The 15,423-nt window shown below is 42.5% G+C and overlaps 1 protein-coding gene across 2 annotated transcripts in view; it reads left to right on the top strand.

Moving 5' to 3' along the window:
* Nucleotides 1–15,423, top strand: part of SASH1 (SAM and SH3 domain containing 1) — a 338,740-nt gene that overhangs the window by 81,096 nt on the left and 242,221 nt on the right. The window lies entirely within an intron of this gene.

The following is a 15,423-nucleotide window of genomic DNA, read 5'->3' as shown; positions in this document are numbered from 1 at the left end:
TTTGGGTCAATTTCCACTCACCTTCTTGGCGAGATTGACACCAGAACTAAAGCATAGAAGGTGACGAGTAATTGAGAGAAACGTGCTAGAGTGTCAGTCAGAGCAGCTACGTATAAAATGTGTGATTCCGCGGTTATGGTATTAATAAAGTAAAGAAATGAAATATGAGTCTTGAGGGGTAACAATTGCCCTACGAGAGTGTTCAGGAGTCCGAGGAAAGCTGGTACAGGAGAAAGTGAACAAACACAGCTGGCCGGCTTCCCCTTCAACTCAGTGCAGATGTGCTCATCAAATATGTTCCGATAGCACAAAGCCTGTTCCTGTTACACGTGCTTCCCCCAGTTTCAGAAAAAATACATTAAGAGCAGCCCAGTTGGCAGGTAAGATTTTCAGTCCAAATGCCAATGTACTGTTCCCTCTTGACTGGTTGCCCACAGTTCTTGAAAGGGGGAAGGTTTTTCAGATGCCAAAAATTGAGTGCAAACTGTGTCATGGGACTATGCCCTCTTAATCCCAGAGAGACAGAGGCTCCCTTTTAGAAAAGGAAGCACATTTGGGTTTTTGTGCTGGAGGATGCAAAAAGATGTATTGATCAACTCAGACAGAAGGGGGAATTCTCAGGCTTAGAAACATTGCTTCTGTCCTAGCTGAGGAGACTGGCGAATGAGCCTTGAAATCTATAGAAACAGTTCCAGTTCAGACCAGCTTCCTCTCTGGCAGATGATTATAGATATATAGATATTTATATAGGGATATAGCTATATTTATATGTATCTTAATTTCACTAATTTACTTAATGTCAACCCCAGAAGTTTGGGATGAAAGTAAAAGTAGTGTTGCAGAGACTTCAGGGTGAAACCCATGTCAGAAATTTAACTTCTAGGGAGTTCACTGGTGGTTCAGTGATTAGGACTCCATGCTTTTCGCTACCGAGGGCTCGGCTTTAATCCCTGGTCGGGACCTAAGATCTAAGATCCCCAAAGCCTCACAGCACAGCCAAAAAAAAAAGAAAAGAAATTTAACCTCTAGTACCTCAAGTAAAATTCACCTCCAAAAAGCTCTCTCGCCCCTTTTAGAGTAACAAGCAAGTCTTCATTTGGGGCCATATCCTCTTTCCCTGCCCTGTGTTTGAACATCAGGCCTGTCTCTAAGGCTGTGCTACTATATGCCAAGTCACAGCCTCATGGCTCTCCAGAGTTTTGTAAACCATTGTTTGGAATTCAGAACACATTATCCCCCAGAAACAAGGTTAGGCTCCCAGCTCAACTCCTGAATGCAAATTTATCCCAAAATATAGAGAATTTGTTGCAACTATCTGGAAATGGACAGAAAGAACTTCTATCATTTTGTTTAATGGCATTGAAGAATCCATTTTACAATGAACTGCAATAATGCTTTTAAGAGCATTTTTAGTATCCTTGAGAATTAATTATTGGCCTTGCATACCATTCCTTTCTTTATCCAAACCCTAACCACCTATCCTAGGTGCTTAGTCTCCTGTTACTCCTTTGAATGGTACTCTAGGTAGGAGTCCTAGCAAATTATTTGCATGTACTTTTCCATTTGTGGTTTCTTTTGCCTGGAATATCCTCCTCCTCTTCTGGTTCCTGGCAAACTCTTGATCAGCTCAAACACTAACACAGTTAAAACTCTTCTGTGATGCCCCAGTCAAACTCTCACTTCTCTCCTCCCTTGGACATAAACCCTTCTGAGAAAACTTTGCACAAGTTCAAGTGGTTCCTTCACTGACCTTCTAAAGTACCAGAGATCCTAGTTTTAAAAGTTGCCCCTAGGAAAATAGTTAGAAATTCCCCTCCCCACCTCTTCTGCATTTCTCTAAAACCTTATTAGTACCACTATGTATTAACATTCACCACATTATATTGCAAATTTTTATTTACACGTGGTCCCCTTCCCTAGACTGAGAACTCCTTAAAGATAGGGATTTCTTCAGGACTTATTACAACGCTGGAATATATTAATAGTAAATAATTAATAAAAGGATAGATGGATGAATGGACGGATGGATGCAGTGAGCGCTGGATAAAAAGTTCATTTATTTAGAGGAGGATGAAGAGCTATATAGAAACTTCTATGGAATTCTGAATGGAACTTTTAGTTTCAAGGGCATGATATTGATTAAATTTGACCATTATTATTTTACTTCTACGGTTATGTAAGGGAGGGATTATGAATAGTGGGAAGAGAATGGAGCTTGGAATAAGAATGTATGGGTTCTAACTCTAGTTCTCTACTTTCCAGTTATGTGGTCTTGGGTAAGTTATTTACCTCTCTATTTTTGCTTTTCTTCATCTGTAAGATGGGGGTAATACCTAACTTCAAGGAGTTACCATGAGCATCAGATGATAATCCATCTAAAAGCTCTAGTCTAGTGCTTAACCCATATGAGGTAGAAGGTAAATGGTCATAAAATATGGATCTAAATCTGAGATGGCAGACATAGAACTTTGAAACCAGGAGGAATCTGGGCCCCTTCCTTCCAGCCTTGGACACTCTCCTTTTGCAACTTCCCCCCTTCATTTTGATGCAGCCTGTCAATAGCATGATTCTAGCTTTTACCAGCCACTTCCCATATCGCTTGGGTGATTAAAAATAAAATAAACTAGACAGTGTGAGAGAAAAGAAGAAGAGGGTTCAGGAGATTTGTGAGTTAAGTATTGGGAAAAAAATTTCCCAAAGCAGAATTAAGTAGGCTGTGATGGAGGAAGAAGGAACATTGTACGTACATGCGAAGCAAAGAGCAAGGAGATGAGGAGAAAGCTGTTTGGTAGAGGTGGCTGCAAAGTGAAAGGAAGAGATGAGGGCTTGCATTGCTGAGAAATTGCATTCTGGGATTCTAAAAGGGGCAATTGTGGCGTTTTTTGTTTTTGTTTTTTTAATTTTTTTATACAGCAGGTTCTTATTAGTTATCCATTTTATACATATTAGTATATATATATATATCAACCCCAATAAAAGGAGCAACTGTTCATTTACCATACCTACGAATGCACTCCTGTGCATTGGTAACTAAAAACCACCTTGTGTAATTTCAAATAGTTCACATAAATAAAAATGATAGAAATACATTCCTAAATAACATTCAGTGTACCACTTACCAGGTGCCAGGCACTGTTCTTAGCTCTTGACCCGTATTAGCTCATTTTATCCTCACAACAACCCTGTGAGGTAGGTACCTACAATCCTTATTTTACTGATAAGGAAAGACAACACACTGGGATGTATGGGAGCCACTGCTCGAACCCAGGCAGTCTGGTCCCAGAGCCTGCACATTTCACGCAAGAATGTACCTGCAGGGGCTTCCCCGGTGGCGCAGTGGTTAAGAATCCGCCTGCCAATGCAGGGGACACGGGTTCAAGCCCTGGTCCGGGAAGATCCCACATGCCGCGGAGCAACTAAGCCCATGCGCCACAACTACTGAGCCTGCGCTCTAGAGCCCGTGTGCCACAACTACTGAGCCCTCGTGCCACAACTACTGAAGCCCGCGTGCCTACAGCCCGTGCTGCACAACAAGAGAAGCCACCACAATGCGAAGCCCGCGCACCGCAACGCAGAGTAGACCCCGCTCGCCGCAACTAGAGAAAACCCGCACACAGCAGCAGAGACTCAACAACAAAGACCCAAAGCAGCCAAAAATAAATAAATAAATTTTTTAAAAAAAGAATGTCCCTGCAGCTGATGTGGCTTCTCGCACAATCAGGTGGCCGGTTCAGCCGTCACGGTCAGCAACGTTGTGAAGTCCACTTTGGTGATGACCATCCCTATGGATATACTTTTCAAGATATAGTTTTAATGCCTGAAAAGTTAGAAGGGTAGAATTTTATGGCAGGGAAGGACATTTAGTTCATTATGCCCAAACCAGTAAGTCAGCCTCAGGGATGCTGATCAGAATCTCTGGGGACCCACAGGGGTTGAGGGTCAGATGAGTTCAGCCACCCACCTAGCACTGCAGTGTCGGAAGGACATCATCTTTATTCCAGATGATGTCCAGGGAATTCTAAAAAAAATTCTTTCTGAAATTAGGTTGACACCCCAGTAGTTTTCCAAGTATGAAAATAGTTACAGCTGTGCTGTCTTTTTTTTTTTTTTTAGAATCATCTATTTTTGACCTATTAAAAAAGTAGCAAAGTATACAGTTTGTGAGCGTTCTGTTTATGTTTCCTAGATTGAGTTTGACAGGTCCATGTTCTAAAATTCCATTACTCATACGCCTAACGCTGGGTCTTACCTCTCCCTCAAACTGCTCTGAGCCATTTGATTCCATTGTCTCCTATCAAAAATAGGGACACATTCAACTAGTTAACAAATTTCACAAATTCTGATCCAAGGATGTGTTAGGCAGGCAGAAAGAATGTAATTCTCCCTTTTGCTACCTGTTTGAATTATTATGAGCATTTCTACAATTAATAAAGTAACTGCAAATGCTACAAAGTTATCTATCTCTCTAGCTGTTTAGTCATTCCTATTTTAAGCCTTTCCCATGCCCCACTGATGTTTTAGGGCATAGTTTTTGGATGAATAGGTAGGTAAGCTTGCTGGAGAAGTTGCCATAAGTTTTGCCTGCCTCCAATACATCCACTCAGTGACCCACCTGAGTTCTTTCCTTTGACTCAAGAGATCAGGAAACATAGCATTTGGCAAAAATAGGGAGCCAGGAGGAGCCCCACCTCCTCCTTGGACAGCAGTGGTGGGAGAGGAAGGAGGAAAAGAGGAATGGGGTAGTAAGTGGGTTGCCTAGGTGTCTGTCTTCATTTTTTACTCATTACAGCCTGGCAGGAGAATATCTTATGTAACATCAGTCCCCTATGGAGCATTTTTACAACCATTCAGGTGTCCTGGAGATAAACATCATTAAATTTAAAAGTTTTAATTTAATTTAAATTCTGAATAAAAGGCTTTACATAAACTGACTAAAAAGAGCTTAACTATTCAACGATAGGTCAAATAGAAAAAGGCATTTTCAAGTGTCCAAAACAATCCCATCGTTTTTTAAAAATCGTGCAAGTTCAAGCAATACCTAACAAATACAAAACTAAGTTAGATGTGCCCTTCAAGGAACTAATTTTTTTAAATCATCAAACTGCTCCAAAATGCCAAGAAAACACAGGACACTAAAATGAAGTCCAGATTCTCAAACAGAGTTTGAATTTTAAGTGAACTCTTCATTGGCAAATGGATATTTAAGAGTTTGGTTTTAGACCGACTAGCTACCTAGCAGGATTATTGTGAAGCTAGGATGAGATTTAATGAATTTCAGTCTCCCAGTCCAGCACATAGTGAATAGTCACTAGTATTTTGTTGAATGAATGCTGAATAATTCTGTTTTTTTAATTTATTTTATTCAAGTATAGTTGATTTAGAATGTTGTGTTAATTTCTGCTATATAGCAAGCAATTCAGTTATACACATATTTACATTCTTTTTCTTATTCTTTTCCATTATGGTTTATCAGAGGATATCGAATATAGTTCCCCGTGCTACTCAGTAGGACCTTGTTGTTTATCCGTTCTATATATAATAGTTTGCATCTGCTAATCCCAAACTCCCAGTCCATCCCTCCCCCACCCACCCCCTCTTGGCAACCACAAGTCTGTTCTCTGTGTCTGTGAATCTGTTTCTGTTTTGTAGGTAAGTTCATTTGTGTCATACTTTAGATTTCATATATAAGTGATATCATATGGTATTTGTCTTTCTCTTTTTGACTTACTTCACTCAGTATGATAATCTCTAGGTCCATCCATGTTGCTGCCAATGGCATTATTTCATTCATTTTTAATGGCTGAGTAGTATTCCACTGTATATATGTACCATATCTTCTTTATCCCTTCATCTGTCGATGGACACTTAGGTTGCTTCCATGTCTTGGCTATTGTGAATAGTGCTGCTATGAACATAGGGGTGCATGTATCTTTTGAATTATATTTTTGTCTGGATATATGCCCAGGAGTGGGATTGATGGATCATATGGTAATTCTATTTTTAGTTTTTTGAGGAACCTCCATACTGTTTTCCATAGTGGCTGCACCAATTTACATTCCCACCAGCAGTGTAGAAGGGTTCTCTTTCCGCTACACCTTCTCCAGTGATGAATAATTCTGAACTCATGAAGCCAAGCCAACTCAGCTATCCTCTTAGGTCTTAGCTGACACCTTAGCACGGGTTATTCCTCAGATTACATAAAAACAACACTTTCTAGAAAGGGAAGATCCCCAGAAAACAGAAGTCCCAAGTTTCTGAAATTTGTTTTCTAACCTTTTATGAAAGGGTAATGTAAGAGTTATGACTGCGTTGCTCTGAGAATTAAAGGATATCATGTTCATCCATTCATTCGTTTGTTTAAAAAATATTGATTGTGTGTTTTCAATGCATCAAGTATTGTTCTTGCGCTTGGGAGATGGATGTAGACAAGGCAGGTGAGGGCTCTACCTGCATGGAAATTACATTCTCTCACAGAGCTCCTGGTGTGTTACTCCTGCTGTCACAGCTGTCACCAAGCACTGAACAACCCCTGGGAATGGGCAGCGAAGTGCCCTGGAAAGAGCAGTCAGCTTGGAAGTTAGCCTGATGCCTCCTTGAATCCAAGCTCCACATCTTGTCAGCTGAGTTTCCTGGGAAAAGTTTCTGAGCCACAGTCCTTGTCTGTAAAATGGGTATAATAATGCCTACCTTGCAGGGATTCTGTGAAGATGAAATGAGACATATTGAGTGTAAAGTACACACAGTAGGTCCTCAGTAAATGGTAACCTTTTGTTACCTTAATGAAGAAATAGATCAAAAGAGTGTCACAGAAGAAGGGTATCTTGGGATAAGAAAATTTGATGGGCAGTTGTTTCCTCTGAGCACATTCTACAAAAGAGATACCTTTTCAACCATTTTTGAGATAGACTGTTGATACGGAGCGTGTTGAAAGTGTGATAATAAGACATAGGAGAAGCATGATGTCTCGTTATACATACTACATTGCATTGAACATATGTTCTTTGTCCCCACTCCCTCCTCAAATCGCAGTAAAATGGAAATAAGGGGGGAAATAAAATAAAACCACAAGAACAACAATGATGGGGGGGTGGATAACAGAAATGAGAAATGCCAACAAAAGTTGGGAAGATTGAACACAGATTGAGGGAAACAGTAGCAACTGATGTAGAATATAACCGAGGAAACTGAAAATTAATTACATGGGGTGTGGGGTGTGGAGAACACCCACAGGAACAAGCGTATTGGAGCCAAGAACCCTAAGAAGGTTCTGGGAAAGGAAGCCCCACAATGCAGGGCTTCCAGTCTGATTTCTGGTGCCTCAGTCTTAAGTGTAAACAAAGAATCATCAGATAACAGGAGAAAGCTGTGGACGTGAAAGACAGCTAAACAGATGGGTGGGGAAAATGAACTCAAAGGCAGCAGAGACAATCTGAGGGACAGAATTGCATTGAAAATACACACTGAGGCTCTTTCAGCCATCTTGGAGCCTGTGGCGGCCTGCTGGGAACAGGACTTCTAAAACGACATATATCTGGAAGGCTATGGTCCAAGGCCTTTTTTGCTGGCTAGAAGCGGGGTCCCTGGAACCAGAGGGAGCACACAGCTCTTCTGAAAATTGAAGGTGTATATGCTCGAGATGAAACTAAAATTCTATCTAGCCAAGAGATGTGCTTTTGTGTACAAAGCAAAGAACATAGTAACTTTCTTTTCGGCCCTGCCCCATGGCTTGCAGAATCTTAGTTCCCAGACCAGAGACTGAACCTGGGCCCTCAGCAGTGAAAGCACGGAGTCCTAACCACTGGACCGCCAGGGAATTCCCAGAACACGGTAACTCCTAGTGGGAAAACCCAACAAAACCAGAGTAGTCTGGGGAAAGATAACTCAAGCTCATGGAACCAGCGGCACGGTTGGTGCCAAATTCCAAAGCAACCTTCCTCCTAAGGCCATTGGACACAGAATCTGTGTGATGCTGTACCCTTCGAAGATTTAAACTTATTGAAAAGTGAATAAGTAAAAGCATGGATTTGTTCTCTTGTATTTTTGTTTATGCGTATACATATATGTATATACACACTAAGTATGCTCAGTGAGGCAAGAGGAAGAAAAACAAATACAATTTAAAAAAAAAGAATATTCTGAAAATAAAAACAATTTATAAGAGACTTCGAAGATAAAGTTTAGGAAATCTGCCAGAACTAGATAGGAAATGGAACAGAGTCTAAGGAAATTAGATGATCAGTCCAATAGGTCAAATATCTAAATAATAAGTTCTGGAAAGAGAGAGCTGAAAAAACAAAATGGAAGAAATCAATGAAATAATAAACAAAAATTTCCTGGAAGTGAAAGACAGGAGTTTCCTGATTAGAAAGACCCACCTATCACCCAACATAGAGAATAAAGCACGTCATTGTGAAATTTCAGAACACTAGGGATAAAAAGAAGACCCTAAAGGCTGCCAGAAAGCAAAAAGAAGGTCACATAAACCATCAGGAATCTGAATGGCATTGACTGCTCAACAGTAACCCTAAAAGCCAAGAACAGTAATTTCCAAATTCTGAGGTACAAATGACTTCTAACCTAGAAATGATCAAGTATGGCGTGGACTTATAGCATATAAGGGGTCAAAATAGTTACATCAGGACTTCCCTGGTGCTGCAGTGGATAAGATCTTGTGCTCTCAATGCAGAGTGCCCGGGTTCAATCCCTGGTCAGGGAACTAGATCCCACATGCATGCCGCAACTAAGAGTTCACATGCCACAACTAAGGAACCGGCGAGCCGCAACTAAGGAGCCCTGGAGCTGCAAGTAAGGAGCCTGCCTGCCGCAACTAAGACTGGGCACAACCAAATAAATAAATAAAAATAGTTACATCGCTTACATCCCTTCTCAACAAGCTCTTAGAAGACTTGCTCCACCGAAATGAGGGAATAAGCAAAGCACAACCAACCCAGAAAGGGGCTCCAGACAGAATAGATCAAAAAAATAAAGAAGTGGAACTGACTAATATACCAATGGGTTCCGTCACATTGCAGGGTGTTTTATACTCTGTCAGAAGATTTGGAGCGGAATAATGGACAAATAGATAGAAAAGTAATAAAGAAGAAAACTCCAAGAAGGGAAAAATAATGGAAAAAGAAATATGGTTATAGTACACAGTATGACACAGCTATGAACAATATTCATTCAGTCACAATAGTAGAAGCACTGAACATTAACAAAACCATAAATTAGAATACAAATGAGGTGGCCATGGATGTGGACCACTCAGACTTCCTATCAAAGGACAACCTGCTTCCGGAGTATATCCCCTCCTTGGGGACCCACTTTTGTCTTCAGGGAAGGCTTGATCTCCTGGGTTCCCAGCCAGTGTCTGAGCACAGCAGGGGGACAAGGGCCAGCCATTGCTGCCCAGCGCAAGACTTCTTCACTGGGCAGTCTTTAGTCTGGGTCTCATCATCAGCCTGGCCTTGAATTTCTCAGAACTACCCTGCAGTCTAAGTCTCTTCCTACCCAAACTTCCTTCCTTGCCCCTTGCCTTCATGGTGTCAGATCTGCCCTGGAACCACCGCTTTATCTCGTTCATTTCTAATTCTGCCTTGTTTTCTGCTTCTCAGAGGACCCGAGATAACACAATCATTACATTAGGAGGATAAAAAAAGGAAAAGTAAGGAGGGGTAGGGGAAGGAGGCAGGATGGAATGTTAAATCATCATCTTCCATATTAAGAAGTCAATAGATAATATCTGTATGTCTGTAGCGGGGGGGAAAAGAATCTAAGAAATAGCAGGATAAGCACATAATTTAGAAAGATGACGACAATGCCAGAAACAAACAAATAAAATAACCAAAAGAGCTAAGAGTGGTTATGTCAGGGAAGGAGGGGGTGAAGAAGGGAACTGCGGGGGGGTGGGGGAAGAAGGGGAGTAAGGCCTTGAGTGCTACTTGACTTAATAAATTTTGCTTATTAAGCTCTGCCTGATATTATGATGATTAAAAAGCATGTATCTATACACATAATATGTCAAACAGATACATATATGAAACATCTTTAAATATATTTTAAAAATATGTAAATATATATCAAACATAATCAAACATCTTTAAAGTATTTATAGTTTAAATAAATGTAAATATGTATTTAAAGTATGTTGAGGAATTCCCTGGCGGTCCAGTGGTTAGGGCTCCGCGCTTCCACGGCAAGGGGCACGGGTTCGATCCCTGGTCAGGGAACTAAGATTCCACACGGCCAAAAATAAGATAAATAAAGTATATAAATATATTATATATATATATACAATAAATATACATAATATATATTTTTTAACATCTGATCAATATTGTGGTAAGGAGTCCCAGGCGGTGCCTTTTGCTTTTTTGCCCTCTCCTCCATCTATAGTACACCCAGCCCTCTCCCCCGCTGCAGCCTCTGCTTCTAAGCATAGCTCATTTCTCTGCGGTGAGGACACACCTAGAGATGTATCCAGGGGGCAGGGAAGGACACTCACGTATCCCTAGAAGGAAACCTGAAGAGACTCAACGAGCTGCTTCACAACTCTCTCTCTGGGGACCCCACTCCACAAGGCTTATCGTGTGATTGCAGCTAAGCCCAGGTTTATTTCTTCCTTATTCTGAGCCGTCCGCGAACAGTTAAACTAACCAAACACTTTCCTCTGGGGTGAATGACTGAACTGAAGAAGGAGGAGGGGGCCATGGAGAAGAGAGGCTCACAGAGCAGCTCCTGCGCCCACTCTCCACCTCCCAGCTGTGATGGCTGCCCTGCGGCCACCTGGGCCCCGAGACAGCTGCCTCAGAGGCCCTGGACTGCTGCCACATACCTTCCTCCCGTGGCATGCAGGCCGGGTGGAATGTGGGCAGGGACGCTGTGGCGAGGCGAGGGTGTGTGTGTGTGTGTGTGTGTGTGTGTGTGTGTGTGTGTGTGTGTGTGTGTGTGTGTGTACACACCAGAGAAACGTCACACCCTTACCTCACACGACCATAGTTCTTCCTCACTTGGTCAGAAGCATGTGTATCTACCTGGGTCTCCTACTGGGCTTTCCTTATCTCCATCTAGTCTTGGAATAGATGACACAAAGCAGGAAACACTGAATTGTTTGGGGACCAGGAACTCCAGAAGGCCCGTCCATAGCCCTGTGAGTTCTTCTGTCAGCAGGAGCACATTATCTAGGCCAAGGAACTAAAGTCCTCCCAATCGCCAGTATAGGAACATATCAGGAGATTTTTGATGACAAGAACCAATAAGCAGATAATTGTTTAGTTTTATTTTATCCATTTTATAAAAGTAATACATATGGGGAGTTCCCTGGTGGCGTAGTGGTTAGGACTCTGTGCTTTCACTGCCGTGGCCCATGTTCAATCCCTGGTCGGGGAACTGAGATCCCACAAGCTGTGCAGCGTGGCCAAAAAAAATGAAATAAAAGTAATTTATACTCAGTTGCATAAAATTAGAATTTAGAAACAAGTCCAAAGGGCCACAGTTGTACAACACAAAGGTGCCCACTAGTTGCCTTGTTCTTTCAAGTCTTTTTCTTTCAGTCTCTTCCAGAACTCTGAAATCTTATTTTATGCGTAATTTCATATTCTGATTTTCCGCTTAAAATTTCATCAAATGCGTTTCCTTATACCGTTAAAAACACTTCGTAAGCATTGTTTTTTGAAGTGTATATATAATACTCCAGCTCACAGATGCAGCATAATTTGCCCAATCATTCTTCTTCGTTAGGCTTTTAAAATTATTTCAAGATTTTTAAATTAGAAATAACGTTGTGATGAACCTTTGGCATATAAATCTTTGTCCTCATTTCAGATGATTTCCTCAGAATAGATTCCCAGAAATGGAGCTGCTCAGTCAAGTGGTATGAACATTTTTAAGGCCAAGTAAATCTTTTCTCAGGCTGACTGTGAAAAAGATTGTTTAATATTTAATAATATTCATATTTTTCAGATGAAAACATATAAACCATTAAGTCCATGCCCACGGTCCAGCTTAAGAAGGCATGTAACTTATACATCTAAAGGCACTCTGTACTTCTCACCTCTCACATGCCCTCCCTCACCTACAAAGGTAGCCATTATTCTGAATTTGTATTCTCACAGACCTTTTTTTTTTTATAAATTTATTTATTTATTTTTGGCTGCGTTGGGTCTTCATTGCTGCGCACGGGCTTTCTCTAGTTGCGGTGAGCAGGGGCTACTCCACATTGCAGCGCGTGGGCTTCTCAATGCGGTGGCTTCTCTTGTTGGGGAGCACGGCCTCTAGGCGCACGTGCTTCAGTAGTTGTGGCACACTGGCTCAGTAGTTGTGGCTCGCGGTCTCTAGGGCGCAGGCTCCGTAGTTGTGGCTCACGGGCTTAGCTGCTCCGCGGCATGTGGGATCTTCCCGGACCAGGGCTCGAACCCCTGTCCTTTGCATTGGCAGGTGGATTCTTAACCACTGCACCACCAGGGAAGTCCCTCACAGACTTTTTAAGCAACAGAACTTCAAGAATATAGGGTCAGGAATTCCTGGCAGTCCAGCGGTTAGGGCTCCGCGCTTCCACTGCAGGGGGCATGGGTTCGATCCCTGGTCAGGGAGCTAAGATCCTGCAAGCTGTATGGTGAGGCCAGACAAACAAAAAGAACTCAGGTCACTTAGCATCTTTTACAGATATAGAAATAAAAGGTGTTTTTAAAAAAAAAGAATATAGGGTCTTTTGGTTAGAGAATAAGAGAGGATAAGAGAGAGGGGTAAGGACAGAGAGGGAGAGGGAAAGGGAGAGGCAGAGGGAGAGAGAGAGATTGACTTGTTTGGCCTTGAAACATAATATGCTGGAGTAATTGTCCGAGGAAATAGTTAGGAGGTAAAATTCAAGCAGCTTTGTACCCAATCCATACTGTACTTATGGGATGCCCACAGGAGCAAGAACGTACACGCACACTGAACATACGTGATGCCACCTCCTTCTCTCCCGCTCCAGCCCTTCTCACCTCTCCCCTCACGCCCTCATGGGAATCCGACACAATTGTTGAACCCGTAGGTAAGGTCTGAAGTGGGACTGCCTGCGCTTGAATGCAACCTCCAACACCTGCCATCTGTGGCCTTAGAAAAGTTGCCTCCCCATTTCCAAAGTCCCCTTTTTTACCTGGAAAATGAGGATGAAGCTAACACTATCCACCTGCTACAGTTGTGACATGGGCTAAATGAGATAAGCACCTAGCACCCTACCATGTTTGTATTACTTCACGTTGTGGCCTCTGGGTGTTTGCGGGCCCAAGAAAAGCCATTTCACAGGGTGGTAGCCAGAGGACCCTTGACAAGGTTTGGCTGAGGACATGGTATGACATTACATTTGTTTTTCAAAAAGCCATGAGATGCTATATATTTTTCTCTTTTCCACTATTTTCCTTAAGCTCCAAGATGCCTGAGTAGGGTTTCCTATGGTAATTCTGGTAGAAGTTTTTCCCCCTTTCTCTACTTTTCAAGTGAAGAAACGGTCTAAGCATGAATCACACCTGCAACCCTGAACTTACTTTTCCTGTGTTCTAACCAATTGAGCCAAGAGACTCCAATGGTTTTCAGTCCAATCACACCTAAGATGTCTGGATTACAGGCTTGGTGACCTGTGATAGGCAGGTGCCTCAGATTCTTGCTCTGTTACCTGAACCTCTGGTTGTTTATATGGGTTAGAGATGGAAGGGATTGTATGGGGCAAGGATTGAAGTTCAGCTCTAGCTAAACTTAGGAATAATCCAGTGATAGTCAGTGGTTGTTAACTTTCTTACATCATGAATATCTTTTAAAATATGATTCTTTCCTAAAGGATGTGTTCTTTCTCATTAAAAAAGCACATATGCACATTCACATAAAATGTTTGCAAACAAGGGAGTTGAGATCTCCCTGAAGCTAATTCGTGGATTCTCCAGTAAGAAATTCTGATCTTATTAGGAAACTAAGACCCAGAGAGAGAGGTCCAGAGACTTGCCCCCACCCACACAAATATTTAGCAGCAGAAGCAGAACTGCAGCCCAGGTGCCCCGTCGGCCAGTCTGCTCACCCACCCTGCCTTTCCTCCCTCCACGCGCTGCCCCGGGAGTCAGCAGGGGAAGCCGAGAGGGTCCGATTTCAGGGCTGCAGCGCGCGTAGAGGTGCTGTTCGCGCTCTGAGTTTCTGATGCCATCAGGATGCGGCTGAAGATCTAGAATGCACTTTTTTTCCTCAGGATGCCTCTGCAACACTCAAAACAATACCCTAAGAAGTCTGTTCCTAATGGCTTCTTAAGCATCTGTAGGGTGATGGTGGGGTGCCAGTGTGATCCACTGTGGCCCTTCCTCCACCACCAAGACCCACAGTGTGGTCTGGGTCAATGGCTCCTGAAGCCCTAGAAAATTAGGGATTTCAGGAACAAATATTTAGCATCTGGTGGCCTGTTACCATCAAGCATTCTACTCTGCCTCCGTTGGTGTCCAGCGGCCCCTACTTTCCTTCTGAGTGTGTTTCAGATCTTTTCCAGGATCCTTTGGGGATGTGCACACCCCCTGCCACCATGGGCACGGTCTCCCCTCCTACCCCTTGCAGTGGCCCAATAACCTTCACCAGAGACAGCAGCTGACTATTGGCAAGTTGTTGCCTTAATTCTGTATGAAATCTATGTTAATGCTTTCTTTGAATGTCTATATTTAAAACTATTTTATCTTGGCTTTATTTTCCAAGCAGGACGTTCCTTCATTTCCTGCTTTGTATGCATGTGTGCATGTAATTAGTGAGTGTGTGTGTGTGTTTATTCCTCTGTTGTTTGCAACACCCCCCAGTTGGGGATCATTTGTAAATTCAGTTAATGAGCATTTAACACATTCCCTTTGATGAAGCTGTTAAATCTGGGCCCCACGCTGGCATCCCACGAGACACTTCCCCCTCTCCAAAGCCATTTGTGTTTACCTATTCTCAACTACTTAGTTATGGTTTCTTGTTTGTTGGCACAATATCAAACTAACCTTTTGTCCTGTCTGGAACACGGAGAGCTTCAGTTTTGTGAGAAAATGATTAAATCTGTATTCAAAGCAAATTTACTTTACTAGTGGGCTTTCATTCTCACCAAGCGAAATAGACTGTAGGGAGAGCAAACATTCCACGGTCACCCACCCCGGGCATGTGGCAGCGACACATCAGCTATAGCTGTGGGCTTTTGCAAGAACAAATACCAAACTCAAAACCTGGGTTCCAGCTGTCAGAGAGTTTTCCTGGATTTAATTACAACTTGATCTCTAAAGAGGGCATGTGTGTCAAGTGTGCTTTTCAATCACTTTGAGAAAGCTGAGTAAGTGACAGGGCAGCCCTGGGATGTGCCTGTGAGATGAGCGTCCCTGCAGCAGAGGATCATGGGAGTCATGCTCGAGCCTGTCCCAGTCCCACAAACACAGTCTCCTGGGT

The sequence above is a fragment of the Physeter macrocephalus genome, chromosome 10, assembly GCF_002837175.3.
Source record: "Physeter macrocephalus isolate SW-GA chromosome 10, ASM283717v5, whole genome shotgun sequence".
Taxonomy (NCBI): domain Eukaryota; kingdom Metazoa; phylum Chordata; class Mammalia; order Artiodactyla; family Physeteridae; genus Physeter; species Physeter macrocephalus.
The sequence above is the reverse complement of the archived record's forward strand: the minus strand, read 5'-3'. Positions and strand labels throughout refer to the sequence as shown.